Source organism: Phyllobates terribilis, unplaced genomic scaffold (genome assembly GCF_046119375.1).
Source record: "Phyllobates terribilis strain yellow unplaced genomic scaffold, ASM4611937v1 Scaffold_5__5_contigs__length_657084704, whole genome shotgun sequence".
Taxonomy (NCBI): Eukaryota; Metazoa; Chordata; class Amphibia; order Anura; family Dendrobatidae; genus Phyllobates; species Phyllobates terribilis.
In genome coordinates this window covers 129,193,158-129,211,714 of record NW_027362765.1, presented here as the reverse complement: position 1 = coordinate 129,211,714, position 18,557 = coordinate 129,193,158, and the positions used below count along the sequence as shown (strand labels likewise).

The following is an 18,557-nucleotide window of genomic DNA, read 5'->3' as shown; positions in this document are numbered from 1 at the left end:
CTTACTGACTCCACAGCCCTGCACTGAATATCTGTCTAATAATATAACACATCTATACCTGATTCACCATTCAGGGAAGCTGGGTGACGATCATTGTGGTCTTTTTAACTGCTGCACCTACACTATTTGTCACCCAGCTTTTCTAGGCTCCAGAATAACATCCCTTGCTCTGGTATTATTAGCCATTCTTCATGATCAAGTTGCTGGAATAGTTTAGTGGCCAACAATATGGTTACTATTATTTCCCCCTACAGTGATTGTCACCCAGCTTTCCAAACCCATATAGAATAGGTCGGTCTTCTCCTATAACATATCCCTTTCACTGATATTGTTAAACCTTTCTACTGTGTAGAAAGCTAGAATAGATATTTGACAATCAGTAGTAGGGTTGCCATTACTACCCCCACAGTGGTCATCACCCAGCTTTCTCAGGCTCCTGCATTGCATTTCTGTCTGATCGTATAACAACGCATCCTCTGTTTTCACTCCATTGCATGTCCAGACATATTTAGCATTCAGGAATTTAGGAAAGCTGAGTGAGGGCCCCTTTGGGAGTCCTATGGTGGCCATATTTGTAGACACTCAACTTTCTTAGGAGCAAGTATATTTAGGAAGTGAATATCCTGGTCACAGGTCTGCCCTACACACTGAGCACCCCTAACCCTGCTATGAATACCCCAGTCACAGGTCTGCCCTACACACTGAGCACCCCTAACCCTGCTGTGAATACCCCAGTCACAGGTCTGCCCTGCACACTGAGCACCCCTAACCCTGCTGTGAATACCCCAGTCACAGGTCTGCCCTGCACACTGAGCACCCCTAACCCTGCTGTGAATACCCCAGTCACAGGTCTGCCCTGCACACTGAGCACCCCTAACCCTGCTGTGAATACGCCAGTCACAGGTCTGACCTGCACACTGAGCACCCCTAACCCTGCTGTGAATACCCCAGTCACAGGTCTGCCCTGCACACTGAGCACCCCTAACCCTGCTGTGAATTCCCCAGTCACAGGTCTGCCCTGCACACTGAGCTCTCCTTACCCATTTGTGAATATCCCGGTGGTAGGTCTGACCTGCACACTGAGCACTGCTCACTCAGTTGTGAATATTCCTGTCACATGTCTGTGACTCGCCCCCTGGGCCGTGGGGTACCCAGAACCGGGCCTTCTGGTGTACGGTGCTGATGGGGGTAGTAGTGGCAACCCGGTCCCGTGGCTCAGGGTGGTCAGACCAAATGGCGGCAGTCTATTTATCAGTGTTTTGAATGTCCGACTACGCCACCATTGGATTGCAGTCAGGGATAACCGCCGCTGCGAGGCAGACCGCTGAGGCTGGTGTTGGTGTGCAGCACAGGGGTAGGATAACTCCCCACGGGAAGAGTGTAGCCTCAGGGCAGTGTAGGTGGATGTTGGGGGTGGTGGTGCCGGCGCAGCAGAAATCACACAGAGTCCAATGATGCAGTCCAGGGTCTTTTACTCACAGTTGTTATCCAAGTCACTTCTGTCAGCAAGGACTGCCCGAGCCGTGCTGCGTCCACCAGGTGAGGAGCTCGGCAACCTCCAGGCAATTCAGGAGTATGGCACAGGACCCCCTTCTGTCCTTTCTCTGGCCTCTCGTGCCCCACCAGTGACCAAACTTCTGTCCAGCCACCGCGGACCGTGTCGGGCAAGAGTTGGCCTCCGCTTCCCGCTATCCTATATGGTGCCTTCCTAGCAGGATTGGCGGGGGGGCGCACCAATAAATGATCACAACCTCCGGTTCTTGGCTGAGGGATGATTTACCTCCACCAACTTGGGAATCCGGTACCCTTCCACAGCCTGACCCTTCACCCGATATAACGCGGGTTTGCAACGGTTGCTGTCCGTTCCGCTCTCTTAGGGTCCCTTCTGCCTTCTTGTTTCTGGAGCCTTTCTACTCCTCTGTCTCTCCTCTTTCCTTCCTTCTCCTTCTCTTCTCCTTCTTCTCTTCTCCTTCTTCTCTTCTCCTTCTTCTCTTCTCCTTCTTCTCTTCTCCTTCTTCTCTTCTCCTTCTTCTCTTCTCCTTCTTCTCTTCTCCTTCTTCTCTTCTCCTCTCTGGCCCCGGCCTTCTCTCTAGGCCTGCCTCGTGGAGCTGAGCCACGGCTCCCTGTCGGCTCCCTCTCCTTTACTCTGCTCTGCTTCTCTGTGTCTGAGCTCAGGTGACCTGCACCCAATGAGCTCCTTCCTGTGCTCCAGAAACCGTCCCCTTCTGCTCCTACATCACCGGGTTCTCTCCCCCCTCCCCACTCCAGCCAGGGACATGGTCAGTTGTGCCTGCATAAATGGTAGCACCGTCGAGCTGTTCCCCGGAAATGGGGTGAGTGTGTGTATGCAGCTAGCTGAGCCCTGGTCCACACTCCATCCTTACCTGGGAGTGGAATATCACACCTCTGGTTGAGGTGCAATACCCCTGTAGCGACCGAACCCTCGGGGCGCTACATCTGCCCTGCACACTGAGTGCCCCTTACCAAGCTCTGAATATCCCGGTGGTAGGTCTGACCTGCACACTGAGCGCTCCTCACCCAGCTGTGAATACCCCAGTCACAGGTCTGCCCTGCACACTGAGCGCTCCTCACCCAGCTGTGAATACCCCAGTCACAGGTCTGCCCTGCACACTGAGCGCCCCTTACCCAGCTGTGAATATGCCAGTCACAGGTCTGCCCTGCACACTGAGCGCCCCTTACCCAGCTGTGAATATGCCGGTCACAGGTCTGCCCTGCACACTGAGCGCCCATTACCCTGCTGATGCAGTATGCTGCCTTCAGTTAGTGGAGACAGTTTTTTGGCACGTTGTACTGTCCTCAGCGCCAATACTTTGAGAGAAGAACGGGCAAGATGTCAGTGACTCCTGGTAACCCCCGGCCCTGGCAGTGCATCTCTGCCCAGTAAGGGGAGCTGTTCCTTCTCACACAGCCGGATTCCTTGTGGGCCATGGCAGGGGCTGTGTACACGTGTTGCTTGTACTGCTGTACATGGTTACGGCCATAGAAATTTTTATACAGCTGTAACCACGTTACTGGTGTACACCACAAAGGTTGTGCTCAGCACAAAGGATCTGGTCACTATGGAGTCATCCAAAGTCTCAAAAGCAGACTGTCCTGGTGAAGCTGCTGCAGGCGAGACGTTCATCTCTGAACACCATTTTAGTTTCTCCTACTGCCACTTCCTTGTCACCTGCCAATCTCTGTGCTTCCTGCTGCAGCATTAACATCCTGACACAGACATGTGACCGCTGCAGCCAGTCACTAGTCTCAGCTGTGACCTGCTCCAGCCAGTGATTAACTGTAGTGGTCACATCTGTCTCGGGATGTCATAGCTGCAGCTAGTTGTACAGAGAGCGATGGGTGGTCAGTAAAGACAACACTCCATTATCCTGTGCCTTTTACTGTTTTAACAGTTTTTCTTCATTTTTTGGGCAAAACCCTTAACAGCTCAATGATGTTTGATACCGCAGTGCAGATCTTTAGCAGAAGATCTGTATAGAAACTGAACAAGCAGGGTGTGCTGAGAGATTTCAGCTCTGATACCTGCAGAACTATGAATGTAGCTCTGGAATATAATAGAAGATGTGACTCAGGATTAATAAAGGATAAGTAATGTGTGTACACAGTGACTGCACCAGCAGAATAGTGAGTGCAGCTCTGGAGTATAATACAGGATATAACTCAGGATCAGTACAGGATAAGTAATGTAATGTATGTACACAGTGACTGCACCAGCAGAATAGTGAGTGCAGATCTGGAGTATAATACAGGAGGTAACTCAGGATCAGTACAGGATAAGTAATGTAATGTATGTACACCGTGACTGCACCACCAGAATAGTGAGTGCAGCTCTGGAGAATAATACAGGATGTAACTCGGGATCAGTACAGGATAAGTAATGTAATGTATGTACACAGTGAGTACACCAGCAGAATAGTGAGTGCAGCTCTGGAGTATAATACAGGATGTAACTCAGGATCAGTACAGGATAAGTAATGTAATGTATGTACACAGTGACTCCACCAGCAGAATAGTGAGTGCAGCTCTGGAGTATATTACAGGAGGTAACTCCGGGTCAGGATAAGTAATCTGATGTACTCCATATTGGATATGGTGGTCACATGAGGTTGACACATGACCACACTGACTAAGCACTTTAGCGCTGCTCTTGATGAGGAGGTCACATGGCGGCTGTACTACTTGTTTTGCCAACACAGCTGTTATTATTTTGCGTTAACCCTTCTTACATGGTGATTCAGCCACATTTTGGCTCCTGATCCCCGGCAGTTGCAGCCTCTGTTGATGACTTATGCCGGGGCAGATTTTGGTGGCGTGGTTCCCTCATTGGGCTGTGCCATGCTGCTGGCAGTGCCGTGTGTGACACTTGTAGCTGGTTATTTTAATCACACGGTGACTTGTTATACTGTGCACATACATTAACTATAAATCTTTGCCCTGGGGGGCCAGTGGCGGTTGCGCAGCCTGTTTTACAAGGCCGGAAGAGCAGTGATTCAGATATAATTGACATTTGTACATGGAGCAGGTCGGATTGCAGAAATTCCAGGCCGATTATTGCTTTTCAATGCAGCAGAACTGCTTCTATTTAAAGCGAGCCTCTGGCTTTATGACTATGCATCTCGGGGAGGACACAGTGTGCTAGAACAGCTAATGACCACTTGAGTGAAAGCCCCCAGCTCTGTGCCCCCAATTACCAGGAAATATTTGGGTTTTTCCACTACAGGACAACCCCAGCATAATAATTTCAGGGTTCCATAGAAAATTAAAAACAATGGATACTCGCCTCTCGCAGTGCCGCACTTCCAATGATGTCACCACAGCTATTCCGGTGGGTCACGTGAAATTGTTTTGCCACCTGACTGCTGCAGCCAATCATCGGCAATCACTTTTGTGTAAGATCAGAATTCTGATTGGCTGCAGTGGTCACAATAATCTCACATCGCCAGCTGGGATAGCAGCGCCAGCATCGCTTGGAACTGTTTTTATTCTTCTTAGGGTACTTGAAATGGTTAAGCAGGGGTCGTCCATCAGTGGACAACCCCCATAAAACTAAGTCAGCTTATGGGTGGCCACGCAGCTTTACCAGAATGGGGCATACGGAAAGGCATCTTCTCCGGCCCCAGCTGCTGGGGGTTTTGCAGCAGATGTCCACCATATTTTTACATGTCTGCTGGTCTCTGACTTATGACTTTGACTGTATTACCTGGGATCTTTCCCATGACTTGCGTCACACACAGCCCTTGAGAGTGAATGGCTACTAAGGCCACCTGGCTAATCCTTTCCACTTAGTAATTGCGCAGGACTAATAGAACATGGTTGTTTACTTCTAGAAACAGCGCCCCCTTTTGTCTACAGGTTGTGTGTGATATTGCAGCACTGGAGCGAATATTGCTCTAGTTGTAGTACCACAAACAGTCTGTGGACAGAGGCAGCACTGTTGTGCAAGTACGCGTCACTTGATTTGTGTCTTGGCCGAGATGATCAATGGCTTCAGCACAATTCCACTGGATGAGATTAGAAGTAAGTGAATCGGACAAGGCCCGCTGGCAGCGAGTCTTTCCCTCGCACGTTGGGCATGCTGTTTTAGCGCATCATAATGCCATTACTGATGGATTTAGCGCATCATTTTATCTTTCTGTCAGCGGCGGCACAGCTGGGGAATTGTAGCTATTGGATATGTTCTCACGGAATGAACATGCTGCCGTTTTATCGATAGAAAATCCACAGCCTGTTATATTAGTTGCTAAGACATTTAACCAAATGTCTCACACTCGCTGCGAAAAAATTTGCTGCGTAAAATGATCTGCAGAGCCAATTATTCAATCCAGTGTAATGTAAAGGGTGAAAATCTATAGAGAATGCGTCCGTAAGTACGGACACTTACATGGCGTTGTAAGTCAGGCTTAGTTTATTAGTTAAGCCAGCCCCCTTCTGTTTTTACATCATTCATAATGAGGACTGTGCTGGCATAGGTAATGGACCGAGCCAGGCAACCAGCCCCTTCATCACATGCTAGAACAGTAGGGCGGGTTGTTGGCAGTGGCTTACATAGAACTATGGGGCTCCATAGCAGAAGTCCTGGCTGGGGTCTTACAGACGGTGCCTGATACATGTAGCCCACAGTTTGGGCAGTATGTATCAGGTTCACTTTAAATGTATTTATTCACCTATATGTTCCCATGTGGCACTTCAGCCCCAGCACATAGGGCCTTCTTAAACTTGTAATGGAGCTGAAAGGCCACATGTGACCATATGTATGTACTAAATACATGTGAATCACATACACATAATGTACACATATACATGGACATGACACACACAGAAATATATTAGACACACACGTGCACACACATTACACATGCACTTATCCTTTCTGCAGATGTTTGCACATGAAGCATGCTGCCCTGGACAGCAGTGGGGCCCTAACTTGCCAGGTTTTTCTTCCTGTAGCCTGTACTTCCATCTTCTCTCTGGAGCAGTGTCCCATCCTCCTGGGGCCCAACTGCAGTGTTGTCTTGCTGTAATTTCAGGGCAGGAGGGGGAGAGCGGAGCATTAATAAACTTAGAAGAGGAAGCATAGAGAGCAGCCTCTGCTCTGCTGGAGCCAGAGCTGGTGGGCGGATCCTCTTCTCCTGCTCTAACAGAGCAGACACAGAGTCATCCTCTGTTCCGCCGACATAGTACTGCCAGATCTGGATCCTTCATCCGACTCCGGCTCCCCGAATCCTCCGCTGGTTCTGATTATGCCCTAAGGATGCAGATACTGTTGAAATTGTGATGGGGGGATGGAGGAGTCCAATTCGGTTTCACACTGGGCCCCACTGTCTCACGAGTCCCATAGCAGCTGCATGGGCTGCCGCTATGGACGGTACGCCCTTGGGTGTTGGGATGCTTTTAAGGGGGTCTAAAATTGGGACATTGGTGCAGATTGCAAATTTAAAGCAGAGGAGCAAGTTGACTTCATTTCTATTGGCAAAAGCTCCAAATAACTTTTTAGATCCTCAAACCTCCCCTTTAAATGGTCTATTAAAATGTATTTTTTAAAACCAGTGTGTACACTAATACATATATGCCACAATATAGTAATTCTGCCAATTTTACCAAACTGCCTACCAAACTGTTATGTTCATATTCTTCTGTAGACGACATGGGAATGAGTTTTCCTAATGGTACAACTCCTGCTTTTGTGAAAAATTTGGTTCATTGTCTGACAAACCGCAGACTGGAAAGTCACCTGCCATCACAGCTCCGTAGAGGTAGTCACCTAGCTTTAACTGCTCCTATACAATCTCTCTAATTAGCCGTTCTGACCTTTTAAAAAGCTGGGTGACAACCCTTCATGGCATACATGTGGCCTCTACATACAACCTATAGGTCAAACTCTGGCCCACACGGTGGTTTTATTTGTCCCATGACACCAGAACCACCACCCCTATGTGGGGACATTATTCTGTATGGAAGACTATGTAATGCCTATAATACTGTATGGCGGACTATGTGGGGCCCATTTATTCTGTATGGCGGACTATGTGGGGCCCATTTATTCTGTATGGCGGACTATGTGGGGCCCATTGTACTGTATACTGGTTGGCCCTCAACTTTGTCCAAGTTTTTAATTTTGTCCCTCTGTGTGTTTGAGCTTGACATCCCTAATATACAACCTTTGGAAATGGCATTGTGATCTATTCCGATCCATCATGTCTTGCGCTCACTACGCATTTCATAGCCTGGCATATTGTGGGTGAAATTCAGTGTGAGCCTTTCATGTATTGGACTCAAGTTAGAGATGATGGCACCGAGTTGCAGAAGACTTCATGCCGTTCATATTTATACTACTGCAATTAGTGGTTTCAGTATTTATGGCGCATGTCCAACAATAACCACACAGGCCGTCTCGTATCCCTGGCACCAAACTGTGCACCGAGCGGCACCGTGACAAAGTGTAACTGTGCGGTGTCTCCTCCGCGTGGTTAATTATTACGCATCTTATTTACATCTGGTGTTTGCAGAGGATATCGGAATGGAGTCGCTATAAAGGCCATTAATTAACAGGCTTGATAAGATGATTACAAGGTGGGCACATTGATTAGCTGAGATTGCAGAGGAAGGGGCATCCATGATTTCCATGATTGTTTATGGAGAGCTGCTCCTGGCAATATTGGGTGCGTGTAGCCTGGTATCTCTTCTCCACTAGACTTGAGGACTTGCAAATCTTGAGGTGCGGGTAGTTTGGAGTTAATGGGTGACCTGCGCTACTGATGTGTATCCGATCAAGGAGTCAGAATCAGGCAAAAGTATTGGTAGTTACGTTTGTTCTCTACATGTTTCGAAGCATTCCAACTTCTTCAGGAGTACCACAGGTATCTCTATGGGGCTCCTGAAGAAGTTGGAATACTACTTTTGCCTGATTCTGACTCCTTGATCAGATACACACCAGCAGCAGAGGTCACCCGCTATATCCAAACTACCCACGACCACATTGGATATGCCAACCTGTGGAGCAGCAGCTAGACCCCTGTTTGATACCATTAAAGGGACTGCGTCCTAATTTCCTGGATAGTGCCTGGTTTACAAAGGCTATTTGAGCAGTGACAAGCTGACTTTCCTATTGCCAGTTGCTATAGGGCTACAATGCGGAGTTGCTAGGCACTTGCTTTCCTTACACGCAGCACATACCTGCTCCACCTGTCTGACCGCTCCTGATCCTCCACATTCAATTCAAAACACCTGAAGACGCAGAGCCAAGCTGGCTGCAGTGTAGGGGACAGACACCGGCCCGGCCACGTCCTGCTCAGAGGCCTTTCCTCCTTAGACTTCGCAGGTACTTCTTTATTTTCCATTTGCTTCATATTTTATTCTGAAATTTTGCTGCTTTTCTTGTCATGTGAGTTTGTGTTAAGTTTTGACGCTTGACAGAATGAAGAATGTATGTGGATGTTAATAAGTAAAGTACATGAGACTAGTCGATTTTCCATAATCATGAGGTTCGTTCAATCTATTGTTCTCTGTTATCAGCCATACATTTCCCTGGCATCACTGGAAAGTGTCCTGAAATGCGTTGTGCCATACAGAGCCTGAATGGGCGATTGGTGGGGAGGTATAGGAGTGACCCAGTGCTACTGTTGTGACCTTAATCACAGGAGGACAGGGGGCATCTTCATAATCCTGTAATGACGAGTACTTGACATTTCAGGCAAATGGATGTTTTTCTCAGTGGCGGATCTATCGTAATAGTATATACTGGTATATACTGCCCTTAGCATAGATGATAACTTCCCGGTCGCTTCTGACCGCTTTCCCTCTGGCAATGTCGGAAGGATGAATTGAGCAGCGGTGCGCATGCCTTGGATATAGATATATAGTAACTTCCACACTTTATATAAACTATTTAAATGACTCTTTCAACAAGTATTAATAGAATATGCCATAAACGTATCTGTTTGTCCAAATTTTCATCCATTCCTCTGAAGTTGATGCATCATCTCTGAAGCTTCTACTAAAAGTCCCTTTTCTAGTTTTAGGTCGAAAATTGGAACTAGGTTTCTAATACAGAGCTCCAAATCCTCTGCTTAGACATAAGTGATAAAATTCTGGCTGCCTCTACCCACCACTAGGGGGAGCTTATGTTAATTTAGAAAACATAATGCAATGAGTAACTTAGCTCCCCCCAGTGTTCACTTCAAGCATCCAGAATCTTATCTTTATGGGGAGTTAAAGACCCGTAAAACAAAAAGAAGTTCTGACTACTATGCAAACATATTCGGTAATGAATTGGCATACATTTTAGGATCTGTGGTGTTGAAAGGTGTAGATTGATATTTGTGAGTTGTGAATCTCTTCTACTTTCTTCTCTAACACAGAATTAAGATCTGTCAATGCATGTGCTCATTTTGGAATTCAAGGGGTAACGTTTCTCCTTGCAGAGAGTGACATGTCAAGCCTTGCATGCCAAGGTGAGGAGACTTAAGGCTTGCAATGCTTTTCTGGGAAATTTAATATGCAAATTGTCTCTTCAGAGCTGAAGAGTACTAGAACTCCAGCGCCACCCTTAGGAAGTAGCAATCCTAAAAGTCAATATTGACCCTTTAACGAGCCTTGTCACATGATTTAGGATTAAAGCCAAAACCAAAATCTCAATTTGCTGTCACTGTGTTTCGGGGTACTGCCCCTCGTCAGTGCAAAGTGTGAGATCTGGTTGAGAGATGTCTGACCGGGATTCGAGGGGTAACGTTTAAGTCTCATTTTAGAAGAAAGACTGAAGGGGCCACAGGACTTCAGTAGTCACTGCTGCCCATTCGTTCAGATGACAGTTAAGTGCCCAGGGGGCCCGAGCTCCACCGATTTACATTGATGTCTAGTTCAAGATGGCGTCCTAAGACCTCATCTAGCGCATACGTGTTCTGATATGACAGTGGTATCTGGAGTCCTCGTCTTCATTGCAGGATGACTAGTCGCTGACAATCTATAATGAGTCACTCAGTAACTGTGATCTGGGGAAACCTGTTTGGGTGATAAGATAAAACACGGTCCCTGGTGACACCAGGCACTCTGCGTGAGAGACCTGCCTGCCCTTTACAGACGTCTGCGCCACACCACGGATTTCAAGGTGTTATTTGTGTTCTTTCCTGGAAGTGATTCTTTAATGAAGATCTTGACTGATAAGAAAGTTGTAGAACAAAGCCAGTGATGAGGAAGATAATGGGGCTGATCTTAAAGGGATTGTACCATAAATGAAATTAATCATCTATCAACAGGATAATTGCTGAGAGCCCCATTGATTCCAGGAACTGGGATCTGGAGTGTCCCATAAATGGAGCGATGACCCTGTGTGCACACCACCATTCATTCATTCATTCATTCATTCATTCATTCATTCTCTGATTGTAATCTTGTTATAGCGTTCCGCACTTCAGAGCCCCCCTCTCTGAGTCGGAGGGGGGTCCCCTGGTGAACAGCATATTATCACCTATGTCGGGGATAGGTGATGGCTTGCATGTATGGAGCAACCCCTAGAAGGGATTTCTTTCTTTCTCGTAGGTCCTAATGACAAGCAGTCCTTAAGGTAAAGTGACATTATTTTAGCACCTCTGTGAACTATTAACATAGATTCTGGGTTATTGTTCGCTCATAGAACCTTTTGTGAAATGGACCAAAATGGCTCATTCTGACCACCCGGTCAGATACGCTCCTCTATTAGTCAGAGGACAGACTAACCAATGGCCTACATATAATACTACATTTCAGCTGCACTGGACACTCGTTTAGGCTTACTCCCTCTATACGAGTTTGGTATTTTGTATGGCCATCCATCTGGTAATACAGAATATTTGATAGTTTGTCACCTACCAGACTCGATGCTAAATCTCAGGAATTTGGCAGAAGATGTATCCATCTGCTGTGCTCAATGAGCAGCATATTGTTTGTTTGCTTTTTATAGACAGTTGGTAGATTTTGCTCATTATTGTTAACAGAAATTAAGAAAAATGTATTTTTTGGTGGAATAGATTAGGAAATCTGCAAAAGAAAAAAACAGACTGACAACAGGCCCAGATCCCTTGCCTCCATTTTTGGCACATCTGTGTACTATAGCTACCGCACCCTGGTGTTGTGAAGGCCAGGATAAACATTTTTGTCATATTTCTACGTTCTTTTAGGTAATTGCTCAGGACTTCACGGTGAAAGTGTGAGAATCCATGTAAAAAAAAACATGAAAGGTCAACAGAGATGATTAAAAAAGTACATAAGGAGGTGGTCTATTGTAAGCCCGGCCCAAAAGGTGGGTCCACAAACCTTCCTAATCCTTCAAACTAGAAGCCTTAAGGACAAATTGTGACTTCTCACCAAAGTGAACTGTGACCCTTTGTGCCGTGCGCTTAGAGCTTTACAAAGTATAGAAAATAATCCATATATTTAGTGTTTGCACGTATCTTATTCTTGCTTAGTGCTGCTGCCCTTTTTTTTCTATTTTGCGTAGTATTCCCAGCAGATCTGCACCTTACATAACTTTAGGACTAAGTTTTCTCTTGTTACCAATCCGCTGCATTTTAAAGTGCCAGCAAAGTACGTGAGCTTTTAAGAAATCTCATGCTCATGCTGCAGAATATACCTGTAGCGTATACTGCAGGAGTGGCATTTGCAACATGTCATTTTATGCTGCGGATGTAGCTTTGAGTTTCTCTCTTTTCCACGCCAAGGGTAAAATGTGCAACTTCCCTGCTCCTTTTTCGCAATGATATCTGAAGCAGTATATACCACTGCAGGACTTCTACCGCCGGACGTCCGCAGCAAATGTAGTCCCTAAGAACGTAGCCTAGGAGCTGCTGACTATTCTTTTCATTCTGTGCCCTGCTACCTCCCAGCCATCACCAGAGCTCAAAAGAGGGTGCCAGGTCACAGACGGGTATAAACCCTGAGCACACACCAGCCTGAAAAGGCCTAGTGATAGACAAACATGCAATAATAGATATGATGCATATAAAAATAATCATTGTTACATGAGGTACAGCCCTCTTATAATCAGAGCGATCCCATTGCCAGTGATTTCACCAGGTATGGAGCACTTATGCATATTACTAATCCTGTACTGATCTTGAGTTACATCCTGTATTATACCCCAGAGCTGCACTCACTATTCTGCTGGTGGAGTCACTATGTACATACATTACATTACTTATCCTGTACTGATCCTGAGTTACATCCTGTGTTATACTCCAGAGCTGCACTCACTATTCTGCTGGTGGAGTCACTATGTACATACATTACATTACTTATCCTGTACTGATCCTGAGTTACATCCTGTGTTATACTCCAGAGCTGCACTCACTATTCTGCTGGTGGAGTCACAGTGTACATACATTACAGTATTGATCCTGAGTTATATCCTGTATTATACCTCAGAGCTGCACTCACTATTCTCTTTGCTATTGGAAACTGTCAGCAATCTTTATATTCCTGAGCCCTCATAATACCCGGGTGACAGTGGCATTGTTTCCTACATTGGTTGACTTTATAGTGTCTGGTGTAGACATGACAATTCTCAGAATGCAGTTCCATCAGTGTAAACTGTGCAGACACTGAACAAGCAGGGAATGCAGGGAGATTTCAGCTTTCCTTCTGCTGAGCTGTGATTGGATTTCCCTTTGATAGATGTACAGTACAGACCAAAAGTTTGGACACACCTTCTCATTTAAAGATTTTTCTGTATTTTCATGACTTTGAAAATTGTACATTCACACTGAAGGCATCAAAACTATGAATTAACACATGTGGAATTATATACTTAACAAAAAAGTGTGAAACTACTGAAAATATGTCTTTTATATTCTTGGTTCTTCAAAGTAGCCACCTTTTGCTTTGATGACTGCTTTGCACACTCTTGGCATTCTCTTGATGAGCTTCAAGAGGTAGTCACCAGAAATGGTTTTCACTTCACATTTGTGCCCTGTCAGGTTTAATAAGTGGGATTTCTTGCCTTATAAATGGGGTTGGGACCATCAGTTGTGTTGTGCAGTAGTCTGGTGGATACACAGCTGATAGTCCTACTGAATAGACTGTTGGCTGCTTTTTTCTTGCCATAATACAAATTCTAACTAAAGAAAAACGAGTGGCCATCATTACTTTAAGAAATGAAGGTCAGTCAGTCAGTCCGAAAAATTGGGCAAACTTTGAAAGTGTCCCCAAGTGCAGTTGCAAAAACCATCAAGCGCTACAAAGAAACTGGCTCACATGAGGATCGCCCCAGGAAAGGAAGACCAAGAGTCACCTCTGCTTCTGAGGATAAGTTTATCCGAGTCACCAGCCTCAGAAATCGCAGGTTAACAGCAGCTCAGATTAGAGACCAGGTCACTGCCACACAGAGTTCTCGCAGCAGACACATCTCTACAACAACTGTTAAGAGGAGACTTTGTGCAGCAGGCCTTCATGGTAAAATAGCTGCTAGGAAACCACTGCTAAGGACAGGCAACAAGCAGAAGAGACTTGTTTGGGCTAAAGAACACAAGGAATGGACATTAGACCAGTGGAAATCTGTGCTTTGGTCTGATGAGTCCAAATTTGAGATCTTTGGTTCCAACCACCGTGTCTTTTTTGTGCGACGCAGAAAAGGTGAACGGATGGACTCTACATGCCTGGTTCCCACCGTGAAGCATGGAGGAGGAGGTGTGATGGTGTGGGGGTGCTTTGCTGGTGACACTGTTGGGGATTTATTCAGAATTGAAGGCATACTGAACCAGCATGGCTACCACAGCATCTTGCAGCGGCATGCTATTCCATCCGGTTTGCGTTTAGTTGGACCATCATTTATTTTTCAACAGGACAATGACCCCAAACACACCTCCAGGCTGTGTAAGGGTTATTTGACCAAGAAGGAGAGTGATGGGGTGCTACGCCAGATGACCTGGCCTCCACAGTCACCAGACCTGAACCCAATCGAGATGGTTTGGGGTGAGCTGGACCGCAGAGTGAAGGTAAAAGGGCCAACAAGTGCTAAGCATCTCTGGGAACTCCTTCAAGATTGTTGGAAGACCATTTCCGGTGACTACCTCTTGAAGCTCATCCAAGAGTGTGCAAAGCAGTCATCAAAGCAAAAGGTGGCTACTTTGAAGAACCTAGAATATAAGACATATTTTCAGTTGTTTCACACTTTTTTGTTAAGTATATAATTCCACATGTGTTAATTCATAGTTTTGATGCCTTCAGTGTGAATGTACAATTTTCATAGTCATGAAAATACAGAAAAATCTTTAAATGAGAAGGTGTGTCCAAACTTTTGGTCTGTACTGTAGGTATGACTTCTCTACTTATGAATCATGTCTTGTCTCCTCTGCACTCAGCACTGAGTATCCACATTTGCCTTGAGTGTGAAGCCTTGGCTCTGTGTATATTGTGACCTCCTCCTTACAATACCCTCCGCTCTTCTGTATTCATACCAGCCATCCCTGGCCTTTTGTGAGCCGCATTCCTGATGTTATTGGGCCCTATGTACTGTGATGCGGGCCTGCTCGGGCCTGCCGTGTGCTTATCTAAGACAATTATTTCTTTTGAGATGTTTTTTCCTGAATTGACAACAGAGCAGCGTTCAGCCCCATCATCACCAAGTCAGGATTTAGGATGCTCCGTTGTATACGAAATCTTCCATTCTGAGATATGATGGGGGTTCTCAATTAGTGCAGGGGGGAGGTGCTGCTTCTTCTCCATATCAGAGACCCCTTTCTACTTCTCTGCTTCTACCTGACCATAGACCTTTTTTTTTGGAGGGGATCTTGACAAGTTAATCGACTCCTGGGGGTCTGACCGATGCTGCCTAATAATTGAAGGGTCATTGACTTTTTAGTACAGCAATGATTCTTATCTGTCCCTTGAACAGCTGTAATACCCCACATGTCCTGTAGACTAGAGTGGCGCTGTTTTGGACTGAAGCAGCTTTGAATTTTTTTTATTCTTGTAAAACTTAAACGTTCATGTTCATTTTACAAGAAGATAAGCTGCTGCCAATCAAGCCTAGCGCTGCCTATTATCAGGGTAACCATTGCTCCAACAGGCAAAAAAAAGGGATAATTACAATATATTGATGGTGCGGGGGATTAAAAGGGTTAAATTGAAATCTATCCAGGGAGGTCGGGATGTGATGGCCGGGTTCTCATTGCTCAATACTCCAGGGCCAGAGCGAGCGCATTATACAGAGATCTGCAGCTGCATGTAACATATAATCTGCTTCTAACGTTACAGGACATTCACTTCTGCCTTTCACAGAATTATCTTTATCCTCCTGGAGCTCGTCCTAGGTCACAGGCAACACACGTGAGACGGGATCGTCCAAGGGTTAATCACCCAGCTTTTCCAGGCCCCGGTACGCACTTATAAGTCATCATCTCCCATATTTGTGCACCGTTATACACAATTGCCATTTAGGATTGTAATACAGGAGGTGACGTTTCAACAAGCTTTGCCAGAAAAGGATAGAAGTAAAAAAAAATAAAAGTATATCCGATTTTCCAGCACGTCAGAAAAGGCTGACTCGGGGAGTTTTAGCTTTAGTCATTTGTATACACTCTGCAACATTGAAATGGCAAGAAGAAAAAGTCATGGCATGATGGAAGTCTCAGGATGGATAGACATGTTAAAGATATTAAAGGGGTGAAAAAATGGAAAGAACGTTTTCAAAACATCTCAATTTATTCAGTATGGAGTATGAGCACCAAGTGCAGAAATCCCCCACACTTACAGCCTTGGCTGCTATCAGTGAGGTTATTAATGGATGTCGGAGAAATGTTTTGCCACTCTGAATGCACTTGGACAAATCATCAAGATCCACTGTTGGCAGCTCTTTGCAATTGCCGGCGAATAACATCCCAGTGGTACTCAGTGGGAGATAAGTCCGGGGATGCTGCAGGGCATGGTAGAAGACCATGCAGACTGATCACAGTAATACAGTTTCTGGGACACTTTGGAGATATGGCCGTATCACTGGTTTCACAACCAAATCAACGTAATATAATAAGTGTACCTGGAAAGAAGACTAGAGGTGTTGGGCTACTGTACATTATGTGACTGACACCACACACCATAATCCCGGAGTAGGACCCATCTAATGTTCCCATGGAGTTGCCCACTTGGTCTCTCCAGACCAATCTTTGGCTATCATTACGTCCAACACAAAAGCGAGACTTATTGCTGAAGAGGATAGACCTCCATTCCAGCCTCCGGTCTCCATCTGGAGACTATGTGGGCAACACCAAGAAAAAGCCTTCCGAGGGGACATCACACCTGCTCTACTCCCAGGATTATGGTGTACAGTGGCATAAAGTATGATAGCCAGACCCCTCTAGTCTTCATTCTAGGTACACTAACAACTTGGTGTTACATTGATATTGTGGGGAAACCAGTGGTTTGACCAATTCTAAAATGTGTTTTCAACACGACTGCACCACACTGCATTTTCCTTGTACTAGTGTCAGTAGCCTGCGTGGCCTAAACGTGCTACCAAGGCCTGCAGCGGCTCTAGACTTGTCTCCCATCGTGCACATTAGGGACGTCATTTGTCAGCAATTGCAAAGGAAGCTGCCAGCAGCTGATCATGATGACTTGCCTAAGTGCATTCAATGTAGCAGAATATTTCTCAGACATCGGTTGAAATTGAAATTTTTGGAAAATGTTGTTTCATCACTTGTATATCTGTAATATGTCTATCCATCCTGTGATTTCCATAACTCCACGACTTTGCCTTTATGTTGTTGCGATTTCAATTTTAAAGAGTGTACTTTCCATTCAGGATTGGTGGAAAGCTGCATGACAACTTTTAAGGACACCGTACTGGCTTCAGTTAGCAGTTGTCGCCTGACCTGTAAGACATAATCATCATCATCGTGCACTCAGAGCAGTGTGAGGGGAGCCAGCACAGAAGACTGTGACGTTTCTGTAGCTATGCTGTACTCTGTGCTGCCATATGGTGCCACAATATTAGGCTGGGGCCATACCTACGCTATATTATCCTGGCAGGGGTTTGACACTTTAAGCATAAGTATACACAGCGTATAACTCTGATTGTGCAGTCAAACAATTATAACTCCCAACTACTTAAAGCTATAATACCGCCACGTGCACCAAGCTAAAACGGACACACAGCTGAATATATTAGAACAATATAGAAAAACAACATTAATCGGCTCACTACTTAAAGGTAAAAATAGTAACTTGTTGGGTGCGGTGCACGGGTAAAGGTGTGGGCCGGTTTTCAGGATGTGAATAAGGTAACGTGGATAATTCAAGCATCCGTCAATATATTAGAAGACAACTCTGGGTTGAGGCGCTTCTATATCCAGTTTTTGTTTTAAATGGAAATTTGCTGAGGTTTTTACCTAAATGATGTATTTTACAAAGTGTGGTGACTAGGAGGTTAAGCCTTGCGTCTGCCTGATGTTTGACCACAGCACTGCTTGTATGGAGCTGACAGCAATGCCGAGCAGAAAACATATTGAAATACCCTCCGGTGGCAGTTACTTCACTAAGGAAATGTAGATTTAAAGCCTAATTAGAGCAGAAATGCTACAAGCACTGTGTTTAATCCCCAGCGCTTCAGAGAGGGAGGCTGAACAAGAATATCAATATGGCTAAACCATAATCTGCTCGGAGAACGACTGGCCTTGCTGCATCTAGTAACCTCCAAACCTGACCCAAGCCGACTTCTGACTGTCCTCTCCCGCAGTTATCAGCAGTACTGAACAATTCCTGGGGGGTTGGAAAGGGAAAGGTTAAATGGGGTTAAAGGGATTGTACAAAATTGGGATAACCTGATTAGTTCCAAAAAAAAAAACCTGCCACACCTGTCCACAGGTTGTATCTGGTATTGCAGCTTTTTTGATTACTGCAGTTGCAGTACCAGACATGGCCTTTGAACAAGGGTGGCACTGCCGTGTGTGTGTGCATATATGTACAGTGGGTACGGAAAGTATTCAGACCCCTTTAAATTTTTCACTCTTTATAGAATTTACCAAATGGCTGCAATGAAACAAAGTTCATTTTTTTTCTCATTAAATTCAACT

General features: G+C 45.5%; 1 protein-coding gene across 2 annotated transcripts in view; it reads left to right on the top strand.

Annotated features, from left to right (window-relative positions):
- The window catches only part of OSBPL2 (oxysterol binding protein like 2), a 104,441-nt gene that overhangs the window by 17,449 nt on the left and 68,435 nt on the right, over positions 1-18,557 (top strand). The window contains exon 1 of one of the 2 annotated variants that reach the window (XM_073682994.1): positions 8,699-8,839. The exons of the other annotated variant lie outside the window; for it this stretch is intronic. The gene's annotated coding sequence lies outside the window, so the exon portion shown is untranslated. Of the gene's footprint in view, positions 1-8,698; positions 8,840-18,557 lie in introns of those variants that run through there. 2 annotated transcript variants of the gene reach the window in all.